Source organism: Oncorhynchus keta, chromosome 30, assembly GCF_023373465.1.
Source record: "Oncorhynchus keta strain PuntledgeMale-10-30-2019 chromosome 30, Oket_V2, whole genome shotgun sequence".
NCBI lineage: Eukaryota > Metazoa > Chordata > Actinopteri > Salmoniformes > Salmonidae > Oncorhynchus > Oncorhynchus keta.
This window is the reverse complement of record NC_068450.1, coordinates 13,042,808-13,067,533: the sequence shown is the minus strand read 5'-3', so window position 1 is coordinate 13,067,533 and position 24,726 is coordinate 13,042,808. Positions and strand designations below refer to the sequence as shown.

At 48.2% G+C, this 24,726-nt stretch overlaps 1 pseudogene; it reads right to left on the bottom strand.

Annotated features, from left to right (window-relative positions):
- The window catches only part of LOC118363919 (neuroligin-3-like), a 516,872-nt pseudogene that overhangs the window by 15,911 nt on the left and 476,235 nt on the right, over positions 1 to 24,726 (bottom strand).

Genomic DNA, 24,726 nt, shown 5'->3' with positions numbered 1-24,726 from the left:
TATTAACATTCCGCCTGCACCATTAACCAAACAATGCCCCCCCCCCACACACACTTTCCTTAACAAGACACTCCATTTCCTGAGTTTCTCTAATGCAAATCAGGATATTGGGGACAAAGGGAGAGAGGAAGAAGGGGAGATGGGATAAGAGGAGAGACAGAGAGGAGAGGGAAAGATGAATAGGAGGGGAGAGGTGGATAGATGAAGAGGAGAAGGGAGGTGGATAGATGAAGAGGAGAAGGGAGGTGGATAGATGAAGAGGAGAAGAGAGGTGGATAGATGAAGAGAAGAGGTGGATAGATGAAGAGGAGAAGAGAGGTGGATAGATGAAGAGGAGAGGTGGATAGATGAAGAGGAGAGATGGATAGATGAAGAGGGGTGGATAGATGAAGAGGAGAGGAGGATAGATGAAGAGGAGAGGTGGATAGATGAAGAGGAGATTAGAGGTGGATAGATGAAGAGGAGAAGAAAGGAGGATAGATGAAGAGGAGAGGTGGATAGATGAAGAGGAGAAGAGAGGTGGATAGATGAAGAGGAGAGGTGGATAGATGAAGAGGAGAAGAGAGGTGGATAGATGAAGAGGGGAAGAGAGGAGGATAGATGAAGAGGAGAAGAGAGGTGGATAGATGAAGAGGAGAAGAGAGGAGGATAGATGAAGAGGAGAAGAGAGGAGGATAGATGAAGAGGAGAAGAGAGGTGGATAGATGAAGAGGAGAGGTGGATAGATGAAGAGGAGAAGAGAGGTGGATAGATGAAGAGGAGAGGTGGATAGATGAAGAGGAGAAGAGAGGTGGATAGATGAAGAGGGGAAGAGAGGAGCATAGATGAAGAGGAGAAGAGAGGCGGATAGATGAAGAGGAGAGGAGAGGTGGATAGATGAAGAGGGGAAGAGAGGAGGATAGATGAAGAGGAGAAGAGAGGTGGATAGATGAAGAGGAGAAGAGAGGTGGATAGATGAAGAGGAGAAGAGAGGTGGATAGATGAAGAGGAGAAGAGAGGTGGATAGATGAAGAGGAGAGGTGGATAGATGAAGAGGAGAGGAGAGGTGGATAGATGAAGAGGAGAAGAGAGGTGGATAGATGAAGAGGAGAAGAGAGGTGGATAGATGAAGAGGAGAAGAAAGGAGGATAGATGAAGAGGAGAGGTGGATAGATGAAGAGGAGAAGAGAGGTGGATAGATGAAGAGGAGAGGTGGATAGATGAAGAGGAGAAGAGAGGTGGATAGATGAAGAGGGGAAGAGAGGAGGATAGATGAAGAGGAGAAGAGAGGTGGATAGATGAAGAGGAGAAGAGAGGTGGATAGATGAAGAGGAGAAGAGAGGAGGATAGATGAAGAGGGGAAGAGAGGAGGATAGATGAAGAGGAGAGGTGGATAGATGAAGAGGAGAAGAGAGGTGGATAGATGAAGAGGGGAAGAGAGGAGCATAGATGAAGAGGAGAAGAGAGGCGGATAGATGAAGAGGAGAGGAGAGGTGGATAGATGAAGAGGAGAAGAGAGGAGCATTGATGAAGAGGAGAAGAGAGGTGGATAGATGAAGAGGAGAGGAGAGGTGGATAGATGAAGAGGAGAAGAGAGGCGGATAGATGAAGAGGAGAGGTGGATAGATGAAGAGGAGAGGAGAGGTGGATAGATGAAGAGGAGAAGAGAGGTGGATAGATGAAGAGGAGAAGAGAGGTGGATAGATGAAGAGGAGAGGAGAGGTGGATAGATGAAGAGGAGAGGTGGATAGATGAAGAGGAGAAGAGAGGTGGATAGATGAAGAGGAGAAGAGAGGTGGATAGATGAAGAGGAGAAGAGAGGTGGATAGATGAAGAGGAGAGGAGAGGTGGATAGATGAAGAGGAGAAGAGAGGTGGATAGATGAAGAGGAGAGGTGGATAGATGAAGAGGAGAGGAGAGGTGGATAGATGAAGAGGAGAAGAGAGGTGGATAGATGAAGAGGAGAAGAGAGGTGGATAGATGAAGAGGAGAAGAGAGGTGGATAGATGAAGAGGTCAGGCGGTTGGTTGTGGAGATCAAACGGTGTTCTGAGAGTAATGATTGATGACATCACTTCATTAACCTCACCAGGGAATGTTGTTTCATAAACAACAAACAACAACAGGAAGAGTAAATCACAGAGTTTAAAGTGATAGTTCAGCAGTTTTACATATGAAATACTTTTGTTTCTAGTCTCCTTTTCAAGGTTAGAAAACAAATATCCAAATTCGTAAAATCACGGAAGTACTCCTTAATTGTCTTCATAGATGTGTAGGTAAATGTGAACCATTTACCACTGTGACTAAAAACGAATCAATGATCATGTGTTAAACTAAGCCAGAACAAGTCTCTATACTATAGAGTTCATCTCCCTTGGATTCCTTAAGTATGCAGTTGGGTTTCCTACGTGGAGAGTGGAATCACCTCCCTCCACTACATTCTCAGAGTTCCCTTGAAACACAACAAATTAGAGGAGACAGGAAAGAGGGACCTGAGAGAGAAAGAGAGAGAGGGGAACAGAGAGAGAGAGAGAAGTAGAGAAGTCTATGCTCGACAGTGTTGTGATTACTAACTACCTAGCCAGTACTTGCACAACACACACACACACACACACACACACACACATACACACACAACGTGAGCGGCATGTCACACAGACACAGTAGTGGCAGGAAGTAATCACCAGCCCCAGATAGACAGTACAGGAAGCAGGAAGACACATCTTTGATGTTGTAATGTATTTATAATAGGAAGTACCTATTTGATTTAATAATGTTTGGGCTTTTGTGACTGTCTGTATAGCTATGTGGGGTATGGGAAGGTAGTGAAGGGGGCTGCTCTGGGTTTGTTAAGGGAGGTGGGGGTTAGGGTGGTTTGACAATATGTTCTGGAGGAAGTGTATTGTAACATGTGTCACTTATTCAAGTCATTAGAAAAGAAGAATGTTGTAGTTGAAGCAGAATAAAAGACACCACAGGAAGAGCCTGGTGTGTCTGAGATTCAATTACATCTCTGGCTCTCTGGATAACACAGAGAGGGAGGAGGGGGGGGGAGGGAGGAGGGGAGAGGAGGGAGGGATGAAGGGAGGGGAGAGGGAGGGGAGAGGGAGGAGGGAGGGGAGAGGGAGGAGGGAGGGGAGAGAGAGGAAGGAGAGAGAGGGAGGAGGGAGGGGAGAGAGGATGAGAGAGAGGGAGGAGGGAGTGGAGAGGGACAGAGGGCGGGGAGAGGGATAGAGGGCGAGGAGATGGAAGAGGGAGGGGAGACTGAGGAGGGAGGGGAGAGGGATAGAGGGCGAGGAGATGGAAGAGGGAGGGGAGACTGAGGAGGGAGGGGAGAGGGACAGAGGGCGGGGAGACAGAGGGGAGAGGGAGGAGGGAGGGGAGACAGAGGGGAGAGGTAGGAGGGAGGGGAGAGGGAGGAGGGAGGAGGGAGGGGAGAGGTAGGAGGGAGGGGAGAGAGAGGAGAAAAGGCTTTGGGGGTGAATGATGATCCAGGTTGAGACACCCAGCAACAGGGCCAGGAAGAAAGATCGACACCCAGCGACAGGGCCAGGAAGAGAGACTGACACCCAGCGACAGGGCCAGGAAGAGAGACTGACACCCAGCGACAGGGCCAGGAAGAGAGACTGACACCCAGCGACAGGGCCAGGAAGAGAGACTGACACCCAGCGACAGGGCCAGGAAGAGAGACCGACACCCAGCGACAGGGCCAGGAAGAGAGACTGACACCCAGCGACAGGGCCAGGAAAGAGACTGACACCCAGCGACAGGGCCAGGAAAGAGACTGACACCCAGCGACAGGGCCAGGAAGAGAGACTGACACCCAGCGACAGGGCCAGGAAAGAGACTGACACCCAGCGACAGGGCCAGGAAAGAGACTGACACCCAGCGACAGGGCCAGGAAAGAGACTGACACCCAGCGACAGGGCCAGGAAAGAGACTGACACCCAGCGACAGGGCCAGGAAGAGAGACTGACACCCAGCGACAGGGCCAGGGTGAGAGACTGACACCCAGCGACAGGGCCAGGAAGAGAGACTGACACCCAGCGACAGGGCCAGGATGAGAGACCGACACCCAGCGACAGGGCCAGGATGAGAGACTGACACCCAGCGACAGGGCCAGGAAGAGAGACTGACACCCAGCGACAGGGCCAGGAAAGAGACTGACACCCAGAGACAGAGACAGGAAGAGAGACTGACACCCAGCGACAGGGCCAGGAAGAGAGACTGACACCCAGCGACAGGGCCAGGAAAGAGACTGACACCCAGAGACAGAGACAGGAAGAGAGACTGACACCCAGAGACAGGACCAGGAAGAGAGACTGACACCCAGAGACAGGACCAGGAAGAGAGAGACACCCAGCGACAGAGACAGGAAGAGAGACTGACACCCAGCGACAGGGCCAGGATGAGAGACTGACACCCAGCGACAGGGCCAGGAAGAGAGACTGACACCCAGCGACAGGGCCAGGAAAGAGACTGACACCCAGAGACAGAGACAGGAAGAGAGACTGACACCCAGCGACAGGGCCAGGAAGAGAGACTGACACCCAGCGACAGGGCCAGGAAAGAGACTGACACCCAGAGACAGAGACAGGAAGAGAGACTGACACCCAGCGACAGGGCCAGGAAGAGAGACTGACACCCAGCGACAGGGCCAGGAAAGAGACTGACACCCAGAGACAGAGACAGGAAGAGAGACTGACACCCAGAGACAGGACCAGGAAGAGACTGACACCCAGAGACAGGACCAGGAAGAGAGAGACACCAGCGACAGAGACAGGAAGAGAGACTGACACCCAGCGACAGGGCCAGGATGAGAGACTGACACCCAGCGACAGGGCCAGGAAGAGAGACTGACACCCAGCGACAGGGCTAGGAAAGAGACTGACACCCAGAGACAGAGACAGGAAGAGACTGACACCCAGCGACAGGGCCAGGAAGAGAGACTGACACCCAGCGACAGGGCCAGGAAAGAGACTGACACCCAGAGACAGAGACAGGAAGAGAGACTGACACCCAGAGACAGGACCAGGAAGAGAGACTGACACCCAGAGACAGGACCAGGAAGAGAGAGACACCCAGCGACAGAGACAGGAAGAGAGACTGACACCCAGAGACAGAGACAGGAAGAGAGACTGACACCCAGAGACAGGACCAGGAAGAGAGACTGACACCCAGAGACAGAGACAGGAAGAGAGACTGACACCCAGAGACAGAGACAGGAAGAGAGACTGACACCCAGAGACAGGACCACGAAAAGAAACTGACACCCAGAGACAGGACCAGGAAGAGAGACTGACACCCAGAGACAGGACCAGGAAGAGAGACTGACACCCAGAGACAGAGACAGGAAGAGAGACTGACACCCAGAGACAGGACCAGGAAAAGAGACTGACACCCAGAGACAGGACCAGGAAGAGAGACTGACACCCAGAGACAGAGACAGGAAGAGAGACTGACACCTCACAGAGTCAGGTCACCATGCCCCGCGGGTCAGACCCTGCTCTCCTCACAGAGACAGGTCACCATGCCCCGCGGGTCAGACCCTGCTCTCCTCACAGAGACAGGTCACCATGCCCCGCGGGTCAGACCCTGCTCTCCTCACAGAGACAGGTCACCATGCCCCGCGGGTCAGACCCTGCTCTCCTCACAGAGACAGGTCACCATGCCCCGCGGGTCAGACCCTGCTCTCCTCACAGAGACAGGTCACCATGCCCAGCGGGTTCATGCCTTACACACTTAAACACAGATGCACACACCCAGGCGCATGCATGAACGCACGCACACAAGCACCCACCCACACACACAGAGATCAGAGAGAAGAGATCAGAGAGAAGAGATGGGTAAATACCAGGAAGCAGATTAATTACAGGTCATCCACCAGATCAATATTTATCTGGTAACGAAGATTGTCAAATTACATTTCAGTTTTTACAACTGATTCCCAGTAGGAGACATCCAAATGGAGCTGCTTTGTATGTGTGTGGTGTTTCGTGGTATCCAATTGTTTTAGTAGCTACTATCTTGTCTCATCGCTACAACTCCCATACGGGCTCGGGAGAGACGAAGGTTGAAAGTCATGTGTCCTCCGATACACAACCCAACCAAGCCGCACTGCTTCTTAACACAGCCTGTATCCAAACCGGAAGCCAGCCGCACCAATGTGTCAGAGGAAACACCGTGCACCTGGCGACCTGGTTAGCTCGCACTGCGCCCGGCCCGCCACAGGAGTCACTGGTGCGCGACGAGAGGATATCCCTACCGGCCAAGCCCTCCCTAACCCGGACGACACTGGGCCAATTGTGCGTCGCCCCACGGACCTCCCAGTCGCGGCCGGTAACGACAGAGCCTGGGCGCGAACCGAGAGTCCCTGGTGGCACAGCCCTTAACCACTATTTTAAAGGCTCTGATAGAGTCAGTGAGGCAGAGACTCCTCCTACATGGTCATATTGAAGGCTCTGATAGAGTCAGTGAGGCAGAGACTCCTCCTACATGGTCATATTGAAGGCTCTGATAGAGTCAGTGAGGCAGAGACTCCTCCTACATGGTCATATTGAAGGCTCTGATAAAGTCAGTGAGGCAGAGACTCCTCCTACATGGTCATATTGAAGGCTCTGATAGAGTCATCGAGGCAGAGACTCCTCCTACATGGTCATATTGAAGGCTCTGATAGAGTCAGTGAGGCAGAGACTCCTCCTACATGGTCATATTGAAGGCTCTGATAGAGTCAGTGAGGCAGAGACTCCTCCTACATGGTCATATTGAAGGCTCTGATAGAGTCAGTGAGGCAGAGACTCCTCCTACATGGTCATATTGAAGGCTCTGATAGAGTCAGTGAGGCAGAGACTCCTCCTACATGGTCATATTGAAGGCTCTGATAGAGTCAGTGAGGCAGAGACTCCTCCTACATGGTCATATTTAAGGCTCTGATAGAGTCAGTGAGGCAGAATACGAAACAAAGGCAGACGCTTGTTGTCTATATAGAACCCTCTAATTCTAATCTGATCTCAAACCAGTTCTGCTGCTTTTTCCCCCCATTGTTCACCTCTAATCAGACACTGATTTAGATCTGGGACACCAGGTGGGTGATTCCCCTCTAATCAGGCACTGATTTAGACCTGGGACACCAGGTGGGTGATTCCCCTCTAATCAGGCACTGATTTAGACCTGGGACACCAGGTGGGTGATTCCCCTCTAATCAGGCACTGATTTAGACCTGGGACACCAGGTGGGTGATTCCCCTCTAATCAGGCACTGATTTAGACCTGGGACACCAGGTGGGTGATTCCCCTCTAATCAGGCACTGATTTAGACCTGGGACACCAGGTGGGTGATTCCCCTCTAATCAGGCACTGATTTAGACCTGGGACACCAGGTGGATGTAATTAATTATCAGGTACAACAGAAAACCAGACTTCCTAGAGTAAGATTGAAATAACCATCTTATAGAAAGTACTAAAGCAGGACGACTTTACCCGGTCTTGGCGAAGTTCGTCCAATATGTCATCACCACAGCGCTGAGCATGATGTCGTTCTTGGAGAAGTTACAGGGGAACAGGTCTGTAGGTCCGATCATGGGGATCCCGAACACGTAGGGAACCTCGTCCCCATGGGCTGCGTCCGACCAGGCCGGCTTCATCAGACTCTGGCAGTGGTGGTAGAAGGCGTAGAAGTACGTTGGCGAGCCGTAACGGGCGTGGAGGTCCGCAGTCACCACCGACGGCTCCACCCACTGGTGGTCGGTGAACAGAGCGACCAGCGTCTTGCGTCGTGTCTCGGGGTTGTCGCGGTCTGCCCAGTCCGTGTACATGAACTTGATGGTCTCCCTCAGAGTGTCTTTGCCTTCTGGGTAACCGTAGAGGCTGTCAACAAAGTCCGACACTGAGAAGTCAAAGTCGTTGCCCGAGATGCCGTCCTCTGAGTCGACCACGTTGTCCACGAAGCGAAGCCCCTCCCCCTGGTTGACTCCCAGCATGATGTCATAATTCAGGAACTCTCCCTGTGTGGAAATAACCAAATGTGTTTCAGCTAGATTTGTATTATTTTGTGTGCCAACTTACTTTCAGCTAGATTTGATCCCAGTTGTTATGTATATAGTTGACTTTACGTTATTACCATTATGGGAATGTTTGTGTGTGTATGTTTTTTCCTCTTGATCTGTTCTATATTTACAAAAACAAAGTCCAATAAGAAACAAACAAAGCAACACAACTATCCCAGCGGTCTCCCACCTGCTCCATGAGGATCTCTGGATCATCAGGTATGACGTCTCCGTCTATAACCGGTCCGAAGGCCACATGGTACCGTGCTGGCTGGATGTCCTGCTCAACCAGCTCCCTGGCACTCTTCTTCCTCAGACAGTCCACCATGTCCAGGGTATCCAGAACGTTACAGCCCACCTTCTCAGACAGCAGACGGGTGTATTTCACAGGCTGGTAGTTGACCGCCCAGCTGGACAGGGCAGAGCCACTCTGAATGATGGCACGGTGAAACAGACCTGGAGAGGTAGAGATGACCTAATGGTTAGAATGTCTATGTAACCATAGCAGCATAAGAAAGACAACTATGGATGATGTCACGGTGGAACAGACCTGGAGGAGGACAATAGAGAGAGAGAGAAGAGTGGTTATTTTCTCTGTACGCTATGAAAGGTATTGGAGAAGTATGGTGCTGGAGACAAGCCAAACATAATACACTGAGAAAGCGGCGCCTATACAGAAACATATGGACAGATAATGAGCTTAACCATCCTTCCCCTCCACCTGAACCCCATACATAAACATATAGACAGATAATGAGCTTAACCATCCTTCCCCTCCACCTAAACCCCATACATAAACATATAGACAGATAATGAGCTTAACCATCCTTCCCCTCCACCTAAACCCCATACAGAAAACATAAAGACAGATAATGAGCTTAACCATCCCTTCCCCTCCACCTGAACCCCATACATAAACATATAGACAGATAATGAACTTAATGAGCTTAACCATCCTTCCCCTCCACCTAAACCCCATACAGAAAACATATAGACAGATAATGAGCTTAACCATCCCTTCCCCTCCACCTAAACCCCATACATAAAACATGTAGACAGATAATGAGCTTAACCATCCCTTCCCCTCCACCTAAACCCCATACATAAACATATAGACAGATAATGAGCTTAACCATCCTTCCCCTCCACCTAAACCCCATACATAAACATATAGACAGATAATGAGCTTAACCATCCTTCCTCCACCTAAACCCCATACATAAACATATAGACAGATAATGAGCTTAACCATCCTTCCCCTCCACCTAAACCCCATACATAAACATATAGACAGATAATGAGCTTAACCATCCTTCCCCTCCACCTGAACCCCATACATAAACATATAGACAGATAATGAGCTTAACCATCCTTCCCCTCCACCTAAACCCCATACATAAACATATAGACAGATAATGAGCTTAACCATCCCTTCCCCTCCACCTAAACCCCATACATAAACATATAGACAGATAATGAGCTTAACCATCCTTCCCCTCCACCTGAACCCCATACATAAACATATAGACAAACATATAGACAGATAATGAGCTTAACCCTTCCCCTCCATACATAAACATATAGACAGATAATGAGCTTAACCATCCTTCCTCTCCACCTAAACCCCATACATAAACATATAGACAGATAATGAGCTTAACCATCCTTCCCCTCCAACTGAACCCCATACATAAACATATAGACAGATAATGAGCTTAACCATCCTTCCCCTCCACCTAAACCCCATACATAAACATATAGACAGATAATGAGCTTAACCATCCCTTCCCCTCCACCTAAACCCCATACATAAACATATAGACAGATAATGAGCTTAACCATCCTTCCTCTCCACCTAAACCCCATACATAAACATATAGACAGATAATGAGCTTAACCATCCCTTCCCCTCCACCTGAACCCCATACATAAACATATGGACAGATAATGAGCTTAACCATCCTTCCCCTCCACCTGAACCCCATACATAAACATATAGACAGATAATGAGCTTAACCATCCTTCCCCTCCACCTAAACCCCATACATAAACATATAGACAGATAATCTTAACCATCCACCTACCTGAACCCCATACATAAACATATAGACAGATAATGAGCTTAACCATCCTTCCTCTCCACCTAAACCCCATACATAAACATATAGACAGATAATGAGCTTAACCATCCCTTCCCCTCCACCTGAACCCCATACATAAACATATGGACAGATAATGAGCTTAACCATCCTTCCCCTCCACCTGAACCCCATACATAAACATATAGACAGATAATGAGCTTAACCATCCCTTCCCCTCCACCTAAACCCCATACATAAACATATAGACAGATAATGAGCTTAACCATCCTTCCCCTCCACCTAAACCCCATACATAAAACATAGACAGCCAGTGATTATGCCTCCCCTGAGTTTTAAATATCATTACTCACACCTAACTACTACAGTAAGCTGTGGGTGCACTGCTATGAATTATCTGTTTGTGTGTGTGTGTGTGTGTGTGTGTGTGTGTGTGTGTGTGTGTGTGTGTGTGTGTGTGTGTGTGTGTGTGTGTGTGTGTGTGTGTGTGTGTGTGTGTGTGTATGTGTGTGTGCGTGCGTGGTGTATGTTGTGTGGTGTATGTGTGTGTGTGGTGTATGTATGTGTGTGGTCAAAGGTCCGAAATTAAGACCCTCCAAGCGACAAATGTGGGTAGATTTTCCGTCTGGCGAGTAAATCTCAGAAGGCTATTTGCCACACTGGGGGGTAAATCTCAGAAGGCTATTTGCCACACTGGGGGGTAAATCTCAGAAGGCTATTTGCCACACTGGGGGGTAAATCTCAAAAGGCTATTTGCCACACTGGGGGGTAAATCTCAGAAGGCTATTTGCCACACTGGGGGGTAAATGTTTGTACCAAAATAGTAATGTGATAGAATATCTGGCATAATGGCTTGGAGGAAATGACTCATGTTTGCCAGCCACACACCGTCTCCACACACCGTCTCTAGTCTCTAGTGCCCCTAGTGTCGCAGCACTGTTTACCGCACATCAGCTACTCGATATCGTTCACAGGTCTGCTGCTCGCTACCATTCATAATTTTTTATTTGACCATTGACCAAGTCAATTAAGAACAAATTCTTATTTTCAATGACAGCCTAGGAACAGTGGGTTAACTGCCTGTTCAGGGGCAGAACAACAGATTTGTACCTTGTCAGCTCGGGGGTTTGAACTTGCAACCTTCCAGTTACTAGTCCAACGCTCTAACCACTAGGCTACCCTGCCGCCCCAGCTATTATGTGGCGACATTTACCTGGAGTTAGTCAACCTTTGAAACTAAAACCCACCGACGCAAGAGGAGGACGAATCACATTAAAACATATATATACAAATATTTTGTGAGAAATGAAGGTTTGGAGATGAAGGAGTCTCAAGAGGCTGGCTACAGTATGATGCTGAGGCTGTGGTGATGAGTTGTTCTGTGTGTCACCAGTATGCTAAAGATAAAAGCAGAAACAACTCATTTGTCATCGGAAATAAAACGACGAAGCTGGAGAACATTCGTGACCATGAACACAGCAAGTGTCACGTTGCCTGCGTGTCTGTGTTCCTGGGCTCAATCGGAGCCTCTCCTCTTGACACCACTAATTGCAATGTCAGAGTAGACCAGCACAAAGATGAAGATAATGTTTAGGACTGTACATTTTCATATTTAACCAGGCAAGTCAAGTTAAGTACAAATTCTGATTTAGAATGAAGGCCCAGGAACAGTGCCTTGTTCAGAGGCAGAACGACAGATATTTTACCGTGTCAGCTCGGGGACTCGATCTAGCAACTCTTTCAGTTCCTGGCCCAAAGCTTTAACCACTAGACTACCTGCCGCCCCATGCCATTGGAAGAAGGGGAGACCACTTCCTGACTTGGAGTGGATGTGTGAGGAAGTGAAAATGTTGTTACTCTTGTAGCTAGACTAGTACTTTTGAAGCTAGTTTTTTTCAAGTCCATTTAACAGACGTGGTCCACTACTGGAGGTTATTTCTCACCTCTTGATAAGCTTCGGTTCACCTCAAAATAGTGTATAAATACCATAACATGATTGGCCTACTGATGCTGACATGGCTCTCCATGCTGTCCTATGGCTCTGGAACATTCTATTTCAATGTTTGTCTCCAGATGCTGTTTACATTTTAAAGCATTGTGACACAATTGACTTTACCAGCCTTATAGTGTTGATCCTTAAGTAAACAAATGGCAGAAGGCTAATTTATCACGATCAACTGCCAGCTATATTGGATAACGTGATTATATGCTATATTGGATAACGTATATTTAATTATTATTGAATTCATTTGATGTTTGATTCTTGCAGTTTGGATGTAAAATAAAAAGGAATCGCTGTGGGCTCAACATATAGAGATGAGAAGCAGGTCCAAGAGTTTATGCACCATATTGCAGAGGTGGAGATAAACAATCAGAGAGAATTTGAAAAACACCACATTTCTCTCCATCATGTCAGATGGCTCCACAGACAGTTCTGTGAACGAGGAGGAGGTAGTTTATGTCAGAATCTGTCACAAGGGCAAGATCCCGTCGAAGTTTGTTGGCATCAAGTCGATGGAGAAGCCAGACATGGCACACATAAGCAATGCCATCAGTGCCATCATGGAGGGAGTGTGTGATGAGTGGGGTCATCAGGGTCATCATGGAGGGGGTGTGTGATGAGTGGGGTCATCAGGGTCATCATGGAGGGGGTGTGTGATGAGTGGGGTCATCAGGGTCATCATGGAGGGAGTGTGTGATGAGTGGGGTCATCAGTGTCATCATGGAGGGGGTGTGTGATGAGTGGGGTCATCAGTGTCATCATGGAGGGAGTGTGTGATGAGTGGGGTCATCAGTGTCATCATGGAGGGAGTGTGTGATGAGTGGGGTCATCAGTGTCATCATGGAGGGGGTGTGTGATGAGTGGGGTCATCAGTGTTATCATGGAGGGAGTGTGTGATGAGTGGGGCCATCAGTGTCATCATGGAGGGACTGTGTGATGAGTGGGGTCATCAGTGTTATCATGGAGGGAGTGTGTGATGAGTGGGGCCATCAGTGTCATCATGGAGGGGGTGTGTGATGAGTGGGGTCATCAGTGCCATCATGGAGGGGTGTGTGATGAGTGGGGTCATCAGTGCCATCATGGAGGGGGTGTGTGATGAGTGGGGTCATCAGTGCCATCATGGAGGGAGTGTGTGATGAGTGGGGTCATCAGTGTCATCATGGGGAGGGAGTGTGTGATGAGTGGGGTCATCAGTGTCATCATGGAGGGGGTGTGTGATGAGTGGGGTCATCAGTGTCATCATGGAGGGGGTGTGTGATGAGTGGGGTCATCAGTGTCATCATGGGGAGGGAGTGTGTGATGAGTGGGGTCATCAGTGTCATCATGGAGGGAGTGTGTGATGAGTGGGGCCATCAGTGCCATCATGGGGAGGGAGTGTGTGATGAGTGGGGTCATCAGAGCCATCATGGAGGGAGTGTGTGATGAGTGGGGTCATCAGTGTCATCATGGAGGGGGTGTGTGATGAGTGGGGCCATCAGTGTCATCATGGAGGGGGTGTGTGATGAGTGGGGTCATCAGTGTCATCATGGAGGGGGTGTGTGATGAGTGGGGCCATCAGTGTCATCATGGAGGGGGTGTGTGATGAGTGGGGTCATCAGTGTCATCATGGAGGGAGTGTGTGATGAGTGGGGTCATCAGGGTCATCATGGAGGGGGTGTGTGATGAGTGGGGCCATCAGTGCCATCATGGGGAGGGAGTGTGTGATGAGTGGGGTCATCAGAGCCATCATGGGGAGGGAGTGTGTGATGAGTGGGGTCATCAGTGTCATCATGGGGAGGGAGTGTGTGATGAGTGGGGTCATCAGTGTCATCATGGAGGGAGTATGTGATGAGTGGGGCCATCAGTGTCATCATGGAGGGAGTATGTGATGAGTGGGGTCATCAGGGTCATCATGGAGGGGGTGTGTGATGAGTGGGGTCATCAGTGCCATCATGGAGGGAGTATGTGATGAGTGGGGCCATCAGTGTCATCATGGAGGGGGTGTGTGATGAGTGGGGTCATCAGGGTCATCATGGAGGGAGTGTGTGATGAGTGGGGTCATCAGTGTCATCATGGAGGGAGTGTGTGATGAGTGGGGTCATCAGTGCCATCATGGAGGGGGTGTGTGATGAGTGGGGTCATCAGTGTCATCATGGAGGGGGTGTGTGATGAGTGGGGTCATCAGTGCCATCATGGGGAGGGAGTGTGTGATGAGTGGGGTCATCAGTGCCATCATGGAGGGAGTGTGTGATGAGTGGGGCCATCAGTGCCATCATGGAGGGGGTGTGTGATGAGTGGGGTCATCAGTGCCATCATGGGGAGGGAGTGTGTGATGAGTGGGGTCATCAGAGCCATCATGGGGAGGGAGTGTGTGATGAGTGGGGTCATCAGTGCCATCATGGGGAGGGAGTGTGTGATGAGTGGGGTCATCAGAGCCATCATGGGGAGGGAGTGTGTGATGAGTGGGGTCATCAGTGCCATCATGGAGGGAGTGTGTGATGAGTGGGGTCATCAGTGTCATCATGGAGGGAGTGTGTGATGAGTGGGGCCATCAGAGCCATCATGGGGAGGGAGTGTGTGATGAGTGGGGCCATCAGAGCCATCATGGGGAGGGAGTGTGTGATGAGTGGGGTCATCAGTGTCATCATGGGGAGGGGGTGTGTGATGAGTGGGGCCATCAGAGCCATCATGGGGAGGGAGTGTGTGATGAGTGGGGTCATCAGTGTCATCATGGGGAGGGGGTGTGTGATGAGTGGGGTCATCAGTGTCATCATGGGGAGGGGGTGTGTGATGAGTGGGGCCATCAGAGCCATCATGGAGGGAGTGTGTGATGAGTGGGGTCATCAGTGCCATCATGGGGAGGGAGTGTGTGATGAGTGGGGCCATCAGTGCCATCATGGAGGGAGTGTGTGATGAGTGGGGTCATCAGTGCCATCATGGGGAGGGAGTGTGTGATGAGTGGGGTCATCAGAGCCATCATGGGGAGGGAGTGTGTGATGAGTGGGGCCATCAGTGCCATCATGGGGAGGGAGTGTGTGATGAGTGGGGTCATCAGAGCCATCATGGGGAGGGAGTGTGTGATGAGTGGGGTCATCAGAGCCATCATGGGGAGGGAGTGTGTGATGAGTGGGGTCATCAGAGCCATCATGGGGAGGGAGTGTGTGATGAGTGGGGTCATCAGTGCCATCATGGGGAGGGAGTGTGTGATGAGTGGGGGAGCAAGTTGGTCGTCTGGGAACAGATGGAGCTGCTGTGATGACCGGAGCCAAGAATGGTGTGGTCAGCCGGCTGAAGGGGGACAGGGACATCATCGGCATCCCCTGTATGGCAAGGCGCCTTGAACTGACCTTTTCTGATGCCATCCGGTTCAACGTGATGTTTCAGAAAGTAGAAGACCTCCTCAGTGGGCTCTACACCTTCTACCACACCAGTCCACTGAACAGGGCAAACCTGGTAAGCAGCTTCCAGGCTCTTGGGCACACACCACTGGTGCCCACCAGAATTGGCGGGACCCGATGGGTAGGACACCTATTGCGTGCACTGGACCCCTTCCTGCGAGGTTACCAGGGGCGTGTCCAGCACATGGAACAGGTAGTGGCTCTAGATTACTATGTTAAGTACTCCAAAAGTCATCATCATTATGTAATGTTCAGTAAATAACAACAAACACGGTTACAATTGGTAACATCATGTTTCAATGCTTTATTCACTGATAAAATCTGTCATATCTAATATAGTTTTTTTTGGACAGCAATTAATTGTCTATTTGTATGTCTTTGTTCTGGATGTATTTCAGATTCAATCTGTTGATGCCCAAAATGTTTGAGGTGTCCAGCAGGCCAAGGCTAGGAAATACTACAGTACAGTGATGGAGGCTGTTGTTCTCCGTTTCTGTGGCTTCCTGCATGACACACTAACACACCTGAGCAACCTGTCCGCCTGTCTGCAGAGGTCCATCATCACCATAGCAACCTGTCCGCCCGTCTGCATAGGTCCTCCATTACCATAGCAACCTGTCCGCCTGTCTGCAGAGGTCCACCATCACCATAGCAACCTGTCCGCCCGTCTGCAGAGGTCCACCATCACCATAGCAACCTGTCCGCAGAGGTCCACCATCACCATAGCAGAAGCCCACAGGTGCTGATGTACCAAGAGCCCTAGTCCCTGCAGAAGATGTCCTGAATCCGTGTCAACAGGAGCCATCAGCATTCATGTTCTGATTTGCTGGCAATGGTTGACCTGATTCCTGCCTTGATTTGCTGGCAATGGTTAACCTGATTCCTGTCTTTCCCTGCCTCCACAGCTGAATGTGAAAGAGGTTTTAATACCATGAAACAGGTGAAAACCGATTGGCGGTCCAACCTAAAGTCTGATACACTGTCAGATCTCCTTATGGTCCAGCTGTCCTCTCCAGAGATCAGGGAGTATGATCTGATAAAAGACTATGTCAGATCTCCTTATGGTCCAGCTGTCCTCTCCAGAGATCAGGGAGTATGATCTGATAAAAGACTATGTCAGATCTCCTTATGGTCCAGCTGTCCTCTCCAGAGATCAGGGAGTATGATCCGATAAAAGACTATGTCTGATCTCCTTATGGTCCAGCTGTCCTCTCCAGAGATCAGGGAGTATGATCTGATAAAAGACTATGTCAGATCTCCTTATGGTCCAGCTGTCCTCTCCAGAGATCAGGGAGTATGATCTGATAAAAGACTATGTCAGATCTCCTTATGGTCCAGCTGTCCTCTCCAGAGATCAGGGAGTATGATCTGATAAAAGACTATGTCAGATCTCCTTATGGTCCAGCTGTCCTCTCCAGAGATCAGGGAGTATGATCCGATAAAATACTATGTCAGATCTCCTTATGGTCCAGCTGTCCTCTCCAGAGATCAGGGAGTATGATCCGATAAAAGCTGGGATGCTGTGGCAACAGGACAGTCAGGAGCAGGAGGCCAGACTTCAGGGATCATGCAAAGAGGGTGACTGCGGTAGAGAGTGAGGAGTCTGATGAGGAGGTTTACGTTGATTAAAATGATTAAGCATCTGATAGGTTTACAAAAAGTTCAAATTTAATAGCAAATACTTCAGTAAAATGTTGAGTTCAAGACTTCTTCAGTTCTATTCAGGCTGGGAAATTAAATCGAGCCACAGCCTAAATTAACCAGCATCTGATAAGTCTCTAATTTACCTGTATTTTATCAGGGTATTTCTACTCAAAGTAAAGGATTGGTAGACCTGCTTCCCCTGTGTATCAGGGGAGCACCAGTTCTATGTCCACTGCTCTTCTCATAATAGTATCTTACCATTGTTGTTGCCCTGTTTTGACTTCTATGTGCTCTTATTCATTGTATCTGATGTGCTTTGGTTTATTTCATTGTGTGCCCACCATTTGGCACACATGTTGTACTCTGTAGGGCACGTTTGGTCAGCTACAGTTGTTTTTAAATGTGCTCTACAAATAAACTTTATTTCATTAATCGTTGATCAATATATTAAAATCATTTCGTTTCAACTTTTGCCCTGGCCTCTTCTTGAAGTTTGTATTCATCATAATACCTTATTGTCTCAATGAAATGTACTGAAATTAATGTATATGTGACACTAAAAGGCTATTTATTATTTTGGCCGGTAAAACATATGCTTGGTTGTTGGACTGTTTCCATCTACCAGTCCCCTTGGCAGGTGAGCCAAAAAGGTAGTTTCAGATACTGTGTGTGGTGTATGGTGTGTGGGGTATGGTGTGTGGTGTATGGGGTATGGTGTGTGGTGTATGGTGTGGTGTATGGGGTATGGTGTGTGGTGTATGGGGTATGGTGTATGGGTTATGGGGTATGGTATATATATATTATATATATGTATATATGCCATTTAGCAGACGCTTTTATCCAAAGCGACTTACAGTCATGTGTGCATACATTCTACGTATGGGTGGTCCCGGGGATCGAACCCACTACCCTGGCGTTACAAGCGCCATGCTCTACCAACTGAGCTACAGAAGGACCACACCATGGTGTGGTGTGTGGTGTATGGGGTATGGTATGGTGTGTAGTGTATGGGGTGTGGTGTGATGTGGTTTATGGTGTATGGTGTGGTGTGTGTTGTATGGTGTGGTGTGTGGTGTATGGTGTGTGGTGTTGTGTGTGGTGTATGGTGTATGGTGTGTGGTGTATGGTGTGGTGTGTGGTGTTGTGTGTGGTGTGTGGTGTATGGTGTGGTGTGTGGTGTATGGTGTGTGGTGAGGTGTATGGGGTATGGTATTGTGTGTGGCGTATGGTGTATGGTGTGTGGTGTATGGTGTGGTGTGTGGTGTTGTGTGTGGTGAGGTGTATGGGGTATGGTGTGGTGTATGGTGTATGGTGTGTGGTGTTGTGTGTGGTGTATGGTGTGTGGTGTGGTGTGTGGTGTATGGTGTATGGGGTGTAACTGTAATAACCTCTAACTCCTGCAGTGAGCAGTGAGTGGACTGATGCAAATGATCTGTAATCCTGACTGCATTAGCAACATTAACAACATTACAGTTTTTTTTACAATCGCTAGGACCCATTTCTCAATACTTTCACTTTTTCAAATGTCTTCACACAGTGTGAACAGCAGCAGTCTATGTGGGCTAAACTGTGGATCAAATGTCTTCACACAGTGTGAACGGCAACAGTCTATGTGGGCTAAACTGTGGATCAAATGTCTTCACACAGTGTGAACAGCAGCAGTCTATGTGGGCTAAACTGTGGATCAAATGTCTTCACACAGTGTGAACAGCAACAGTCTATGTCGGCTAAACTGTGGATCATTTTTCATTGCTTTGGCACATCTTTCAAATTTCACTAATTATTTTCTCACTCAGACCCAACCACCACCAAAACTATGTAACTACAGGCCAATTTTCACATGTTTATATACTCTTTTTAAAACGCTTACATTTAAGTGCAAAATCTAACATGACACAACATTGAATAAGACAGCAATTTGCTACATTTCTATAGTAATACCATATTGAAATATATTCCACATCTAAAAAATAAACTACTATCAAAACAATTAGAGCAACCACAGCTGATTCTCATTGTAACTGAACACCCAGGTGTTGGGTTCATTACCATCTATACAAAAGGGGACGTTTTAGGAATAATGCTGTACTGTAATGTAAACATGGACCCAGAAAGAGATAGAGAAGTGGCTGACAGAGGAAGAAGAGTGGCTGGGAGAGGAAGAGGAGTACGTATGCATGGTGGAAGAAGACTGAGAGGAAGATCAAGAGCCGTAGTCTCAGATTAGATTAGGGCTACTATAACTGATCCTGTAATAGATCATGGTCTATCAATGAGAGAGGCTGGTCTGAGAGTGCAGCCTAATCTGCAACGCTCAACAGTGGAATCTATTGTGAGACATTTCCGGCAAAACAACAGGTAAGATGTGCATTCTGCAAGAGCATCTGACTGAACTGCACATTACAGAAGTAAATTGAGCAAAGCCTCCAAACCCACTTGTGTGTAATTGTTTTTGTATTTCTGCTTAGGACCCAACGGTTACCTCCCACAGGCAGGAGAGGTAGGATTTTCAGTGCTGTGCAGGAAACTGCAACCGTTGATATGGTCATCAGAAACAATGGCATAGCAACATTAGCAACATTAGCAACATTCGCAACATTAGCAATATTAGCAACATTAGCAACATTAGCAATATTAGCAATATTAGCAACATTAGCAATATTAGCAACATTAGCAACATTAGCAATATTAGCAACATTAGCAATATTAACAACATTAGCAACATTAGCAACATTCGCAACATTAGCAATATTAGCAACATTAGCAACATTAGCAATATTAGCAATATTAGCAACATTAGCAATATTAGCAACATTAGCAACATTAGCAATATTAGCAATATTAGCAACATTAGCAATATTAACAACATTAGCAACATTAACACTGTGGACACAGATGGAACAGAACACTAATAAGAGGCCTTGGCTCAACACGGCAGATCATATCGTCGTGTTAAAAGCCTATAAGATGGTGTGTATAGATGTCAGTGCATGTGTACCGTGTGAGTGTATTCTCCAACCCTAGTCCTGCTTTCCCATGGACTTTTCCTGTGGCTGTCTCTCTCAACAGGACGATGGCCTGTGTGTGTGGCGTGTATTTGTGTGTGTGTGTGTGTGTGTGTGTGTGTGTGTTAGCAGGACCAACAAGGTCTCACAGTCTCACGTCAGTTGTTCCACATGTCAAATTTGTTTGGTTACATCTCTTTATTGTTCCAAGTTTAAGGTTAGACATGAACTCTGATGGTTATGGTAAGGGTTAAGGTTAGACATGAACTCTGAATGGTTAAGGTAAGGGTTAAGGTTAGACATTAACTCTGATGGTTATGGTTAAGGTAAGGGTTAAGGTTAGACATTAACTCTGATGGTTATGGTTAAGGTAAGGGTTAAGGTTAGACATTAACTCTGAATGGTTAAGGTAAGGGTTAAGGTTAGACATTAACTCTGATGGTTAAGGTAAGGGTTAAGGTTAGACATTAACTCTGAATGGTTAAGGTAAGGGTTAAGGTTAGACATTAACTCTGATGGTTAAGGTAAGGGTTAAGGTTAGACATTAACTCTGATGGTTAAGGTAAGGGTTAAGGTTAGACATTAACTCTGATGGTTAAGGTAAGGGTTAAGGTTAGACATTAACTCTGATGGTTATGGTTAAGGTAAGGGTTAAGGTTAGACATTAACTCTGATGGTTATGGTTAAGGTAAGGGTTAAGGTTTGGGATAGGCTTAAAACAGGATTTGAACATGCAACCTTTGGAACCAGATGGAGATGCTTACGTCCATCCACAACAACAAAGCCTACTTGAAGGTAATGGCGCTCACTGTTGCCCCTAGTAAACGGTTTCCACGTCATCTCCTGACATTCTCAGACATGGATGGATGCCGAATACTGACCTTGTATCACCGATGACCTGCCTGTGCAGGTCGGTGACATTGCACTGCATCCCATAGAGAGAAGCCAGATGTCAAGGATGTTAACCACTTGAAAGATGAGAGAGAGAGAGATGAAAAATGGATGCCCAGAGGCAGAAGGGGGTTGGTGTTTAATCCTTCCCTCCCGCCTATCCTCCCCTCCATGCATCCCTCTCTCCCCTCCACCCCCCCCTCCGCTCTTTCCCTCCATCTCTCTCTAATAGTATCTCTTCTCTTCACAGCTCAGACTCATTTGCTCAGTACAAACAGCAGCAGCCATGGTGCTAGGACCCCGTACTGAATCCCAGTGCCCTCCTTAACGTCAAGACCACTTCTCACACACCTTTAATCACAAGTTGCTGGAAGAGGAATGCAACTAACTACACTGTCTTCACATCATCACTGGACAGGAAGAGGGAGAGAGAGAGCGAGACAGAGACAGAGAATGAGAGAGAGAGAAACAGAGAGACAGAGACAGAGACAGACAGAGAGAGAGAGAGACAGAGACAGAGAATGAGAGAGAGAGAAACAGAGAGACAGAGACAGAGACAGAGACAGAGACAGAGACAGAGAGAGGGGAGATATATATATATATATATAGAGAGAGAAAAGGCAGAGAGACAGAGAGAAAGAATGAGAGAGAGAGAAACAGAGAGACAGAGACAGAGACAGAGACAGAGACAGAGACAGAGAGAGAGAGATATATACAGTATATATATATAGAGAGAGAAAGGCAGAGAGACAGAGAGAAAGAATGAGAGAGAGAGAAACAGAGAGACAGAGACAGAGACAGAGACAGAGACAGAGACAGAGACAGAGACAGAGAGAGAGATATATATACAGTATATATATATAGAGAGAGAAAGGCAGAGAGACAGAGACAGAGAGAGAGACAGAGACAGAGATATATATACAGTATATATATATAGAGAGAGAAAGGCAGAGAGACAGAGAGAAAGAATGAGAGAGAGAGAGGGCAGAGAGAGAGAGAAAAATAATGAGAGAGAGAGAGAAAGACAGAGAGAGAGAAAGACGGAGGGAGAGAGAGATAAAGACAGACAGACAGAGAGAGAGAGAAAAATAATGAGAGAGAGAGAGGGGAGAGAGAGAAAGACAGAGAGAGAGAAAGACAGAGGGAGAGAGAGATAAAGACAGACAGAGAGAGAGAGAGAGAGAGAGAGATAGTGTGTGTTAGTGTGTAACATTCCAGACGCCTGTCTATCATCTCCTTATACTTGGCATGTTTCGCTTAGTAGTGACAACAGACCAGGCCCTGTTTGACACACACACACACAGCCTCTGTGTTTGACAAGCGGGAGCCTACCACCTAAAGCAGAGCTGATCCATCAAAAGGCCAGCTCCTCTGGCAGATTGAGGTCACCCTGAATTATGAATCCAGCCCAAAGGTAATCACTCATTGGACGCCCACTAAAACTCTGCTGCCACCACCGTCGTAGTTACGCTAGGCTGTGGTTAGCTGACCATGACCGTCTCTCTCTCTCTCTCTCTCTCTCTCTCTCTCTCTCTCTCTCTCTCTCTCTCTCTCTCTCTCTCTCTGCTTCTTTATCCCTGCTTCTCTCTCTCTCTCTCTCTCTCTCTCTCTCTCTCTCTCTCTGCTTATCCCTGCTTCTCTCTCTCTCTCTCTCTCTCTCTCTCTCTCTCTCTCTCTCTTATCTCTCTGCTTCTTTATCCCTGCTTCTCTCTCTCTCTCTCTCTCTCTCTCTCTCTCTCTCTGCTTCTTTATCCCTGCTCTCTCTCTCTCTCTCTCTCTCTCTCTCTCTCTCTCTCTGCTTCTTTATCCCTGCTTCTCTCTCTCTCTCTCTCTCTCTCTCTCTCTCTCTCTCTTCTTATCCCTGCTTCTCTCTCTCTCTCTCTCTCTCTCTCTCTCTCTCTCTCTCTCCTTGTAACTCCAGACAGTTATTAAACGGTCGGATACGCAGACGCCTGAATTGGTATTAGTGCAGGAGGGATGGGTGTGGCAGCATCCTGAATTAGTATTAGTGCAGGAGGGATGGGTGTGGCAGCATCCTGAATTAGTATTGGTGCAGGAGGGATGGGTGTGGCAGCATCCTGAATTAGTATTAGTGCAGGAGGGAAGGGTGGGCAGCATCCTGAATTAGTATTGGTGGAGGGATGGGTGTGGCAGCATCCTGAATTAGTATTAGTGCAGGAGGGATGGGTGTGGCAGAATTAGTATTGGGAGGGAAGGGTGTGGCAGCATCCTGAATTAGTATTGGTGCAGGAGGGATGGGTGTGGCAGCATCCTGAATTAGTATTGGTGCAGGAGGGATGGGTGTGGCAGCATCCTGAATTAGTATTAGTGCAGGAGGGATGGGTGTGGCAGCATCCTGAATTAGTATTAGTGCAGGAGGGATGGGTGTGGCAGCATCCTGAATTAGTATTAGTGCAGGAGGGATGGGTGTGGCAGCATCCTGAATTAGTATTAGTGCAGGAGGGATGGGTGTGGCAGCATCCTGAATTAGTATTAGTGCAGGAGGGAAGGGTGTGGCAGCATCCTGAATTAGTATTAGTGCAGGAGGGATGGGTGTGGCAGCATCCTGAATTAGTATTGGTGCAGGAGGGATGGGTGTGGCAGCATCCTGGGTATTAGTGCAGGAGGGATGGGTGTGGCAGCATCCTGAATTAGTGCAGGAGGGATGGGTGTGATCCTGAATTAGTATTAGTGCAGGAGGGATGGGTGTGGCAGCATCCTGAATTAGTATTAGTGCAGGAGGGATGGGTGTGGCAGCATCCTGAATTAGTATTAGTGCAGGAGGGATGGGTGTGGCAGCATCCTGAATTAGTATTAGTGCAGGAGGGATGGGTGTGGCAGCATCCTGAATTAGTATTGGTGCAGGAGGGATGGGTGTGGCAGCATCCTGAATTAGTATTAGTGCAGGAGGGATGGGTGTGGCAGCATCCTGAATTAGTATTAGTGCAGGAGGGAAGGGTGTGGCAGCATCCTGAATTAGTATTGAGGAGGGATGGGTGTGGCAGCATCCTGAATTAGGATACAGGAGGGATGGGTGTGGCAGCATCCTGAATTAGTATTGATGCAGGAGGGATGGGTTTGGCAGCATCCTGAATTAGTATTGGCAGGAGGGATGGGTGTGGCAGCATCCTGAATTAGTATTGATGCAGGAGGGATGGGTCTGGCAGCATCCTGAATTGGTATTGGTGCAGGAGGGATGGGTTTGGCAGCATCCTGAATTAGTATTGGTGCAGGAGGGATGGGTCTGGCAGCATCCTGAATTAGTATTGATGCAGGAGGGATGGGTTTGGCAGCATCCTGAATTAGTATTGATGCAGGAGGGATGGGTCTGGCAGCATCCTGAATTGGTATTGGTGCAGGAGGGATGGGTCTGGCAGCATCCTGAATTAGTATTGATGCAGGAGGGCTGGGTTTGGCAGCATCCTGAATTAGGATGCAGGAGGGATGGGTTTAGCAGCATCCTGAATTAGTATTGATGCAGGAGGGATGGGTGTGGCAGCATCCTGAATTAGTATTAGTGCAGGAGGGATGGGTGTGGCAGCATCCTGAATTAGTATTGATGCAGGAGGGATGGGTTTAGCAGCATCCTGAATTAGTATTGATGCAGGAGGGATGGGTTTGGCAGCATCCTGAATTAGTATTGATGCAGGAGGGCTGGGTTTGGCAGCATCCTGAATTAGTATTGA